This window comes from Delphinus delphis, chromosome 9, assembly GCF_949987515.2.
Source record: "Delphinus delphis chromosome 9, mDelDel1.2, whole genome shotgun sequence".
Classification (NCBI taxonomy): Eukaryota; Metazoa; Chordata; class Mammalia; order Artiodactyla; family Delphinidae; genus Delphinus; species Delphinus delphis.
This window is the reverse complement of record NC_082691.1, coordinates 1613247-1622909: the sequence shown is the minus strand read 5'-3', so window position 1 is coordinate 1622909 and position 9663 is coordinate 1613247.

The following is a 9663-nucleotide window of genomic DNA, read 5'->3' as shown; positions in this document are numbered from 1 at the left end:
CTCCCGCGCCCGGCCATAATGAAACGGCGGAGGGGCGGCTTTTTCCGTATGGAGCTGTGGAGAGCCAGCCCGGCAGACAGGTGGCGGCGCCGGGGCTGGGCTCCAGTGGGGGCGGCCAGGTGCAGGCCGAGGGGCTCGCGGGCCGCACGGACGGCCCCCGGGTCCGCGGCCACGTCTGGTTTCCATCAGGCGGAAGCGTCTGGTGTGTCTCCGCCTTCCAGGGACGCCTTCTGGCCGCCTGGCCGCTCAGGCAGGCAGGGAGCGCCCCATCAGACGCTTGCTGTGGTGGGGGGGACCTGAGGAGGTGGGGCTTGCATCTGTACCCGGCGGGGGCGGAGATAGCCGCGAACGCCGCGGGCGCCAAAAGGAGAAGGCGGAGCGGGAGGCAAAAAGCCTAGAGCACCCGGTCTTCCCTAGAGGTCTCCCATCCAAGTTCTAACCAGGCCCGACCCTGCTTAGCTTCCGCGATCGCGGCGAGATCGGGCCCTTCTAGGCTGGTTTGGCAGTAGATGCCGGCAGGGTCGCGGGCTGCCTCTTGAGGCGCAGCTTAGCGGGCGCTTGGGCCTTACCGCCAGCCCAGTGGCCCGCCCGTCCCGGCAGGGCCCCGCCGCCCGCCTAGGCCGGGGAACGGAGGTAGCAGCAGCAGTAGAAGTAGCAGCAGTAGTGGTAATAGAAGTAGTATTTGCCATGCACTGGGCTAGTAGTAATAGTAGTGGTAGTAGCAGCAGGAGAAGTGGCTGCAGCAGCAGGAGTAGTAGCACCATATATTCCCTGCAGAGGGCCAGTAGTAGTAGTAGCAGTAGCAGCAATTGAAGTAGTAGTAGTAGATTTGCCATGCAGTGGACTGCTAGTAGTAGCAGTAGTAGTAGAGTTAGCATCAGCAATAGAAGTGGCATCAGCAGCAGTAATAGTACCAGCAGATTTGTCCTGCAGTGGGCCAGTAGTGATAATAGAAGTAGCAGCCATAGCAGTAGTAGTAGTAGATTTGCCATACACAGGGCTAGTAGTATTGATACTAGTAGTAGAAGTAGTAGCAGCATCAGGAGTAGTAGTAGTAGTATTTTCAATGCACTGGACTACTAGTAGTAGCAGTAGTAGTAGCATTTGTACAAGCAGCAGCAGTAGTAGTAATAGTAGTAGTATTTGCCATGCATTGGGCTAGTAGTAGTAGTAAGAGTGGTAGCAATAGCAGTAGAAGTGGCAGCAGCAGGAGCAATTGGAGCAGCATATTTGACTTGCAGTGGGCCAGGAATAGTAGTAGAAGTAGCAGGAACAGCAATAATAGTAGTATATTTGCCATGCACTGGGCTAGTAGTATTGATAGTTGTAGTAGCGGAAGTAGCAGCAGCAGCACTAGTAGTAATAGTAGTAGTATTTGCCATATACTAGATTACTAGCATTAGCAGTAGTAGTAACATTACTATTAGCAGCAGTAGCTGTTGTAGTAATAGTAGTAGAATTTGCCATGCACTGGACTACTAGTAGTAGCAGTAGTAGTAGCAATAGTAGAAGCAGCAGCAGTAGTAGTAGTGTTAATATTTGCCATGCACTGGGCTATTAGTAGTAGTAGTATCAGCAGCACCTGTACAAGTAGCAGCAGCAGTAGTAGTAGCAGCAGTAGTAGTAATGGCAGCAGTGGTGGTAATAGTAGTAGTATTTGCCATGCACTGGCCTAGTAGTAGTAGTAGTAGTAGTAGTGGTAGAAACAGCAGTAGAAGTGGCATCAGCAGCAGTAATAGTGGCAGCATATTTGACCTGCAGAGGGCCAGAAATAGAAGTAGAAGAATCAGCAAGAGCAATAGTAGTAGCCGGCCCACGCTGCGTTAGGCGAAGCCCAACCGCAGACCGGGCCGGCCCTCCTGCCCGACAGCAGGTGGCCCGAAGCCAGTGGGAGCCAGCATTGTGTTGGTAAAGCCCCTTAGGCCCAGCAACGCCACCCTTGCCCCCACGCCACCGTCCGAGCTCAGGACCCCGCCCCAGGTGGCCGGCAGGCCCGGGGAAGCGGCCTGGGCCCTCGACAACGCTCCCGCGCCCGGCCATGGTGAAACGGCGGAGGGGCGGCTTTTTCCGTATGGAGCTGTGGAGAGCCAGCCCGGCAGACAGGTGGCGGCGCCGGGGCTGGGCTCCAGTGGGGGCGGCCAGGTGCAGGTCGAGGGGCTCGCGGGCCGCACGGACGGCCCCCGGGTCCGCGGCCACGTCTGGTTTCCGTCAGGCGGAAGCGTCTGGTGTGTCTCCGCCTTCCAGGGCCGCCTTCTGGCCGCCTGGCAGCTCAGGCAGGCAGGGAGCACCCCATCAGAAGCTTGCTGTGGTGGGAGGGGCCTGAGGAGGTGCGGCTTGCATCTGTACCCGGCGGGGGCGGAGATAGCCGCGAACGCCGCGGGCGCCAAAAGGAGAAGGCGGAGCGGGAGGCAAAAAGCCTAGAGCACCCGGTCTTCCCTAGAGGTCTCCCATCCAAGTTCTAACCAGGCCCGACCCTGCTTAGCTTCCGCGATCGCGGCGAGAGCGGGCCCTTCTAGGCTGGTTTGGCAGTAGATGCCGGCGGGGTCGCGGGCTGCCTCTTCAGGCGCAGCTTAGCGGGCGCTTGGGCCTTACCGTCAGCCCAGCGGCCCGCCCGTCCCGGCAGGGCCCCGCCGCCTGCCTAGGCCGGGGAACGGAGGTCTCGGGCACCTGGGGGTGGCGGAGGTGTTGGCGACCACCCAGCCCAGGTCGGGCGGGACCCAGCAAACTTTTCGGCGCTTGACGCCCCGCCCCAGATCCCGCAGGCCGCTCACGGGGAAGTGGCCCAGGAGGCTTCCGGGCCCGGGGACCGCGGTCCCTTGGGCATCCCACCTGCCCGCCCACGCTGCGCTAGGCGCAGCTCAGACGCATACCGGACCGGCCCTCCTGACCGACAGAAGCTGGCCCGAAGCCACTGCGAGCCACCATTGAGTTGGCACGGCCCCTAAGACCCAGCCACGCCACCTTCGCCCCCATGTCACCGTCCGAGCTCAGGACCCCGCCCCAGGTGGCCGGCAGGCCCAGGGAAGCTGCCTGGGCCCTCGACCCCGCTCCCGCGCCCGGCCATAATGAAACGGCGGAGGGGCGGCTTTTTCCGAATGGAGCTGTGGAGAGCCAGCCCGGCAGACAGGTGGCGGCGCCGGGGCCGGGCTCCAGTGGGGGCGGCCAGGTGCAGGTCGAGGGGCTCGCGGGCCGCACGGACGGCCCCCGGGTCCGCGGCCACGTCTGGTTTCCGTCAGGCGGAAGCGTCTGGTGTGTCTCCGCCTTCCAGGGCCGCCTTCTGGCCGCCTGGCCGCTCAGGCAGGCAGGGAGCGCCCCATCAGACGCTTGCTGTGGTGGGGGGGGCCTGAGGAGGTGGGGCTTGCATCTGTACCCGGCGGGGGCGGAGATAGCCGCGAACGCCGCGGGCGCCAAAAGGAGAAGGCGGAGCGGGAGGCAAAAAGCCTAGAGCACCCGGTCTTCCCTAGAGGTCTCCCATCCAAGTTCTAACCAGGCCCGACCCTGCTTAGCTTCCTCGATCGCGGCGAGATCGGGCCCTTCTAGGCTGGTTTAGCAATAGATGCTGGCGGGGTCGCGGGCTGCCTCTTGAGGCGCAGCTTAGCGGGCGCTTGGGCCTTACCGCCAGCCCAGCGGCCCGCCCGTCCCGGCAGGGCCCCGCCGCCCGCCTAGGCCGGGGAACGGAGGTAGCAGCAGCAGTAGAAGTAGCAGCAGTAGTGGTAATAGAAGTAGTATTTGCCATGCACTGGGCTAGTAGTAATAGTAGTGGTAGTAGCAGCAGGAGAAGTGGCTGCAGCAGCAGGAGTAGTAGCACCATATATTCCCTGCAGAGGGCCAGTAGTAGTAGTAGCAGTAGCAGCAATTGAAGTAGTAGTAGTAGATTTGCCATGCAGTGGACTGCTAGTAGTAGCAGTAGTAGTAGAGTTAGCATCAGCAATAGAAGTGGCATCAGCAGCAGTAATAGTACCAGCAGATTTGTCCTGCAGTGGGCCAGTAGTGATAATAGAAGTAGCAGCCATAGCAGTAGTAGTAGTAGATTTGCCATACACAGGGCTAGTAGTATTGATACTAGTAGTAGAAGTAGTAGCAGCATCAGGAGTAGTAGTAGTAGTATTTTCAATGCACTGGACTACTAGTAGTAGCAGTAGTAGTAGCATTTGTACAAGCAGCAGCAGTAGTAGTAATAGTAGTAGTATTTGCCATGCATTGGGCTAGTAGTAGTAGTAAGAGTGGTAGCAATAGCAGTAGAAGTGGCAGCAGCAGGAGCAATTGGAGCAGCATATTTGACTTGCAGTGGGCCAGGAATAGTAGTAGAAGTAGCAGGAACAGCAATAATAGTAGTATATTTGCCATGCACTGGGCTAGTAGTATTGATAGTTGTAGTAGCGGAAGTAGCAGCAGCAGCACTAGTAGTAATAGTAGTAGTATTTGCCATATACTAGATTACTAGCATTAGCAGTAGTAGTAACATTACTATTAGCAGCAGTAGCTGTTGTAGTAATAGTAGTAGAATTTGCCATGCACTGGACTACTAGTAGTAGCAGTAGTAGTAGCAATAGTAGAAGCAGCAGCAGTAGTAGTAGTGTTAATATTTGCCATGCACTGGGCTATTAGTAGTAGTAGTATCAGCAGCACCTGTACAAGTAGCAGCAGCAGTAGTAGTAGCAGCAGTAGTAGTAATGGCAGCAGTGGTGGTAATAGTAGTAGTATTTGCCATGCACTGGCCTAGTAGTAGTAGTAGTAGTAGTAGTGGTAGAAACAGCAGTAGAAGTGGCATCAGCAGCAGTAATAGTGGCAGCATATTTGACCTGCAGAGGGCCAGAAATAGAAGTAGAAGAATCAGCAAGAGCAATAGTAGTAGCCGGCCCACGCTGCGTTAGGCGAAGCCCAACCGCAGACCGGGCCGGCCCTCCTGCCCGACAGCAGGTGGCCCGAAGCCAGTGGGAGCCAGCATTGTGTTGGTAAAGCCCCTTAGGCCCAGCAACGCCACCCTTGCCCCCACGCCACCGTCCGAGCTCAGGACCCCGCCCCAGGTGGCCGGCAGGCCCGGGGAAGCGGCCTGGGCCCTCGACAACGCTCCCGCGCCCGGCCATGGTGAAACGGCGGAGGGGCGGCTTTTTCCGTATGGAGCTGTGGAGAGCCAGCCCGGCAGACAGGTGGCGGCGCCGGGGCTGGGCTCCAGTGGGGGCGGCCAGGTGCAGGTCGAGGGGCTTGCGGGCCGCACGGACGGCCCCCGGGTCCGCGGCCACGTCTGGTTTCCGTCAGGCGGAAGCGTCTGGTGTGTCTCCGCCTTCCAGGGCCGCCTTCTGGCCGCCTGGCAGCTCAGGCAGGCAGGGAGCACCCCATCAGAAGCTTGCTGTGGTGGGAGGGGCCTGAGGAGGTGCGGCTTGCATCTGTACCCGGCGGGGGCGGAGATAGCCGCGAACGCCGCGGGCGCCAAAAGGAGAAGGCGGAGCGGGAGGCAAAAAGCCTAGAGCACCCGGTCTTCCCTAGAGGTCTCCCATCCAAGTTCTAACCAGGCCCGACCCTGCTTAGCTTCCGCGATCGCGGCGAGATCGGGCCCTTCTAGGCTGGTTTGGCAGTAGATGCCAGCGGGGTCGCGGGCTGCCTCTTGAGGCGCAGCTTAGCGGGCGCTTGGGCCTTACCGTCAGCCCAGCGGCCCGCCCGTCCCGGCAGGGCCCCGCCGCCTGCCTAGGCCGGGGAACGGAGGTCTCGGGCACCTGGGGGTGGCGGAGGTGTTGGCGACCACCCAGCCCAGGTCAGGCGGGACCCAGCAAACTTTTCGGCGCTTGACGCCCCGCCCCAGATCCCGCAGGCCGCTCACGGGGAAGTGGCCCAGGAGGCTTCCGGGCCCGGGGACCGCGGTCCCTTGGGCATCCCACCTGCCCGCCCACGCTGCGCTAGGCGCAGCTCAGACGCATACCGGACCGGCCCTCCTGACCGACAGAAGCTGGCCCGAAGCCACTGCGAGCCACCATTGAGTTGGCACGGTCCCTAAGACCCAGCCACGCCACCTTCGCCCCCATGTCACCGTCCGAGCTCAGGACCCCGCCCCAGGTGGCCGGCAGGCCCAGGGAAGCTGCCTGGGCCCTCGACCCCGCTCCCGCGCCCGGCCATAATGAAACGGCGGAGGGGCGGCTTTTTCCGAATGGAGCTGTGGAGAGCCAGCCCGGCAGACAGGTGGCGGCGCCGGGGCCGGGCTCCAGTGGGGGCGGCCAGGTGCAGGTCGAGGGGCTCGCGGGCCGCACGGACGGCCCCCGGGTCCGCGGCCACGTCTGGTTTCCGTCAGGCGGAAGCGTCTGGTGTGTCTCCGCCTTCCAGGGCCGCCTTCTGGCCGCCTGGCCGCTCAGGCAGGCAGGGAGCGCCCCATCAGAAGCTTGCTGTGGTGGGGGGGGCCTGAGGAGGTGGGGCTTGCATCTGTACCCGGCGGGGGCGGAGATAGCCGCGAACGCCGCGGGCGCCAAAAGGAGAAGGCGGAGCGGGAGGCAAAAAGCCTAGAGCACCCGGTCTTCCCTAGAGGTCTCCCATCCAAGTTCTAACCAGGCCCGACCCTGCTTAGCTTCCGCGATCGCGGCGAGATCGGGCCCTTCTAGGCTGGTTTGGCAGTAGATGCCGGCGGGGTCGCGGGCTGCCTCTTGAGGCGCAGCTTAGCGGGCGCTTGGGCCTTACCGTAAGCCCAGCGGCCCGCCCGTCCCGGCAGGGCCCCGCCGCCTGCCTAGGCCGGGGAACGGAGGTCTCGGGCACCTGGGGGTGGCGGAGGTGTTGGCGACCACCCAGCCCAGGTCAGGCGGGACCCAGCAAACTTTTCGGCGCTTGACGCCCCGCCCCAGATCCCGCAGGCCGCTCACGGGGAAGTGGCCCAGGAGGCTTCCGGGCCCGGGGACCGCGGTCCCTTGGGCATCCCACCTGCCCGCCCACGCTGCGCTAGGTGCAGCTCAGACGCATACCGGACCGGCCCTCCTGACCGACAGAAGCTGGCCCGAAGCCACTGCGAGCCACCATTGAGTTGGCACGGCCCCTAAGACCCAGCCACGCCACCTTCGCCCCCATGTCACCGTCCGAGCTCAGGACCCCGCCCCAGGTGGCCGGCAGGCCCAGGGAAGCTGCCTGGGCCCTCGACCCCGCTCCCGCGCCCGGCCATAATGAAACGGCGGAGGGGCGGCTTTTTCCGAATGGAGCTGTGGAGAGCCAGCCCGGCAGACAGGTGGCGGCGCCGGGGCCGGGCTCCAGTGGGGGCGGCCAGGTGCAGGTCGAGGGGCTCGCGGGCCGCACGGACGGCCCCCGGGTCCGCGGCCACGTCTGGTTTCCGTCAGGCGGAAGCGTCTGGTGTGTCTCCGCCTTCCAGGGCCGCCTTCTGGCCGCCTGGCCGCTCAGGCAGGCAGGGAGCGCCCCATCAGACGCTTGCTGTGGTGGGGGGGGCCTGAGGAGGTGGGGCTTGCATCTGTACCCGGCGGGGGCGGAGATAGCCGCGAACGCCGCGGGCGCCAAAAGGAGAAGGCGGAGCGGGAGGCAAAAAGCCTAGAGCACCCGGTCTTCCCTAGAGGTCTCCCATCCAAGTTCTAACCAGGCCCGACCCTGCTTAGCTTCCTCGATCGCGGCGAGATCGGGCCCTTCTAGGCTGGTTTGGCAGTAGATGCCGGCGGGGTCGCGGGCTGCCTCTTGAGGCGCAGCTTAGCGGGCGCTTGGGCCTTACCGCCAGCCCAGCGGCCCGCCCGTCCCGGCAGGGCCCCGCCGCCCGCCTAGGCCGGGGAACGGAGGTAGCAGCAGCAGTAGAAGTAGCAGCAGTAGTGGTAATAGAAGTAGTATTTGCCATGCACTGGGCTAGTAGTAATAGTAGTGGTAGTAGCAGCAGGAGAAGTGGCTGCAGCAGCAGGAGTAGTAGCACCATATATTCCCTGCAGAGGGCCAGTAGTAGTAGTAGCAGTAGCAGCAATTGAAGTAGTAGTAGTAGATTTGCCATGCAGTGGACTGCTAGTAGTAGCAGTAGTAGTAGAGTTAGCATCAGCAATAGAAGTGGCATCAGCAGCAGTAATAGTACCAGCAGATTTGTCCTGCAGTGGGCCAGTAGTGATAATAGAAGTAGCAGCCATAGCAGTAGTAGTAGTAGATTTGCCATACACAGGGCTAGTAGTATTGATACTAGTAGTAGAAGTAGTAGCAGCATCAGGAGTAGTAGTAGTAGTATTTTCAATGCACTGGACTACTAGTAGTAGCAGTAGTAGTAGCATTTGTACAAGCAGCAGCAGTAGTAGTAATAGTAGTAGTATTTGCCATGCATTGGGCTAGTAGTAGTAGTAAGAGTGGTAGCAATAGCAGTAGAAGTGGCAGCAGCAGGAGCAATTGGAGCAGCATATTTGACTTGCAGTGGGCCAGGAATAGTAGTAGAAGTAGCAGGAACAGCAATAATAGTAGTATATTTGCCATGCACTGGGCTAGTAGTATTGATAGTTGTAGTAGCGGAAGTAGCAGCAGCAGCACTAGTAGTAATAGTAGTAGTATTTGCCATATACTAGATTACTAGCATTAGCAGTAGTAGTAACATTACTATTAGCAGCAGTAGCTGTTGTAGTAATAGTAGTAGAATTTGCCATGCACTGGACTACTAGTAGTAGCAGTAGTAGTAGCAATAGTAGAAGCAGCAGCAGTAGTAGTAGTGTTAATATTTGCCATGCACTGGGCTATTAGTAGTAGTAGTATCAGCAGCACCTGTACAAGTAGCAGCAGCAGTAGTAGTAGCAGCAGTAGTAGTAATGGCAGCAGTGGTGGTAATAGTAGTAGTATTTGCCATGCACTGGCCTAGTAGTAGTAGTAGTAGTAGTAGTGGTAGAAACAGCAGTAGAAGTGGCATCAGCAGCAGTAATAGTGGCAGCATATTTGACCTGCAGAGGGCCAGAAATAGAAGTAGAAGAATCAGCAAGAGCAATAGTAGTAGCCGGCCCACGCTGCGTTAGGCGAAGCCCAACCGCAGACCGGGCCGGCCCTCCTGCCCGACAGCAGGTGGCCCGAAGCCAGTGGGAGCCAGCATTGTGTTGGTAAAGCCCCTTAGGCCCAGCAACGCCACCCTTGCCCCCACGCCACCGTCCGAGCTCAGGACCCCGCCCCAGGTGGCCGGCAGGCCCGGGGAAGCGGCCTGGGCCCTCGACAACGCTCCCGCGCCCGGCCATGGTGAAACGGCGGAGGGGCGGCTTTTTCCGTATGGAGCTGTGGAGAGCCAGCCCGGCAGACAGGTGGCGGCGCCGGGGCTGGGCTCCAGTGGGGGCGGCCAGGTGCAGGTCGAGGGGCTCGCGGGCCGCACGGACGGCCCCCGGGTCCGCGGCCACGTCTGGTTTCCGTCAGGCGGAAGCGTCTGGTGTGTCTCCGCCTTCCAGGGCCGCCTTCTGGCCGCCTGGCAGCTCAGGCAGGCAGGGAGCACCCCATCAGAAGCTTGCTGTGGTGGGAGGGGCCTGAGGAGGTGCGGCTTGCATCTGTACCCGGCGGGGGCGGAGATAGCCGCGAACGCCGCGGGCGCCAAAAGGAGAAGGCGGAGCGGGAGGCAAAAAGCCTAGAGCACCCGGTCTTCCCTAGAGGTCTCCCATCCAAGTTCTAACCAGGCCCGACCCTGCTTAGCTTCCGCGATCGCGGCGAGATCGGGCCCTTCTAGGCTGGTTTGGCAGTAGATGCCAGCGGGGT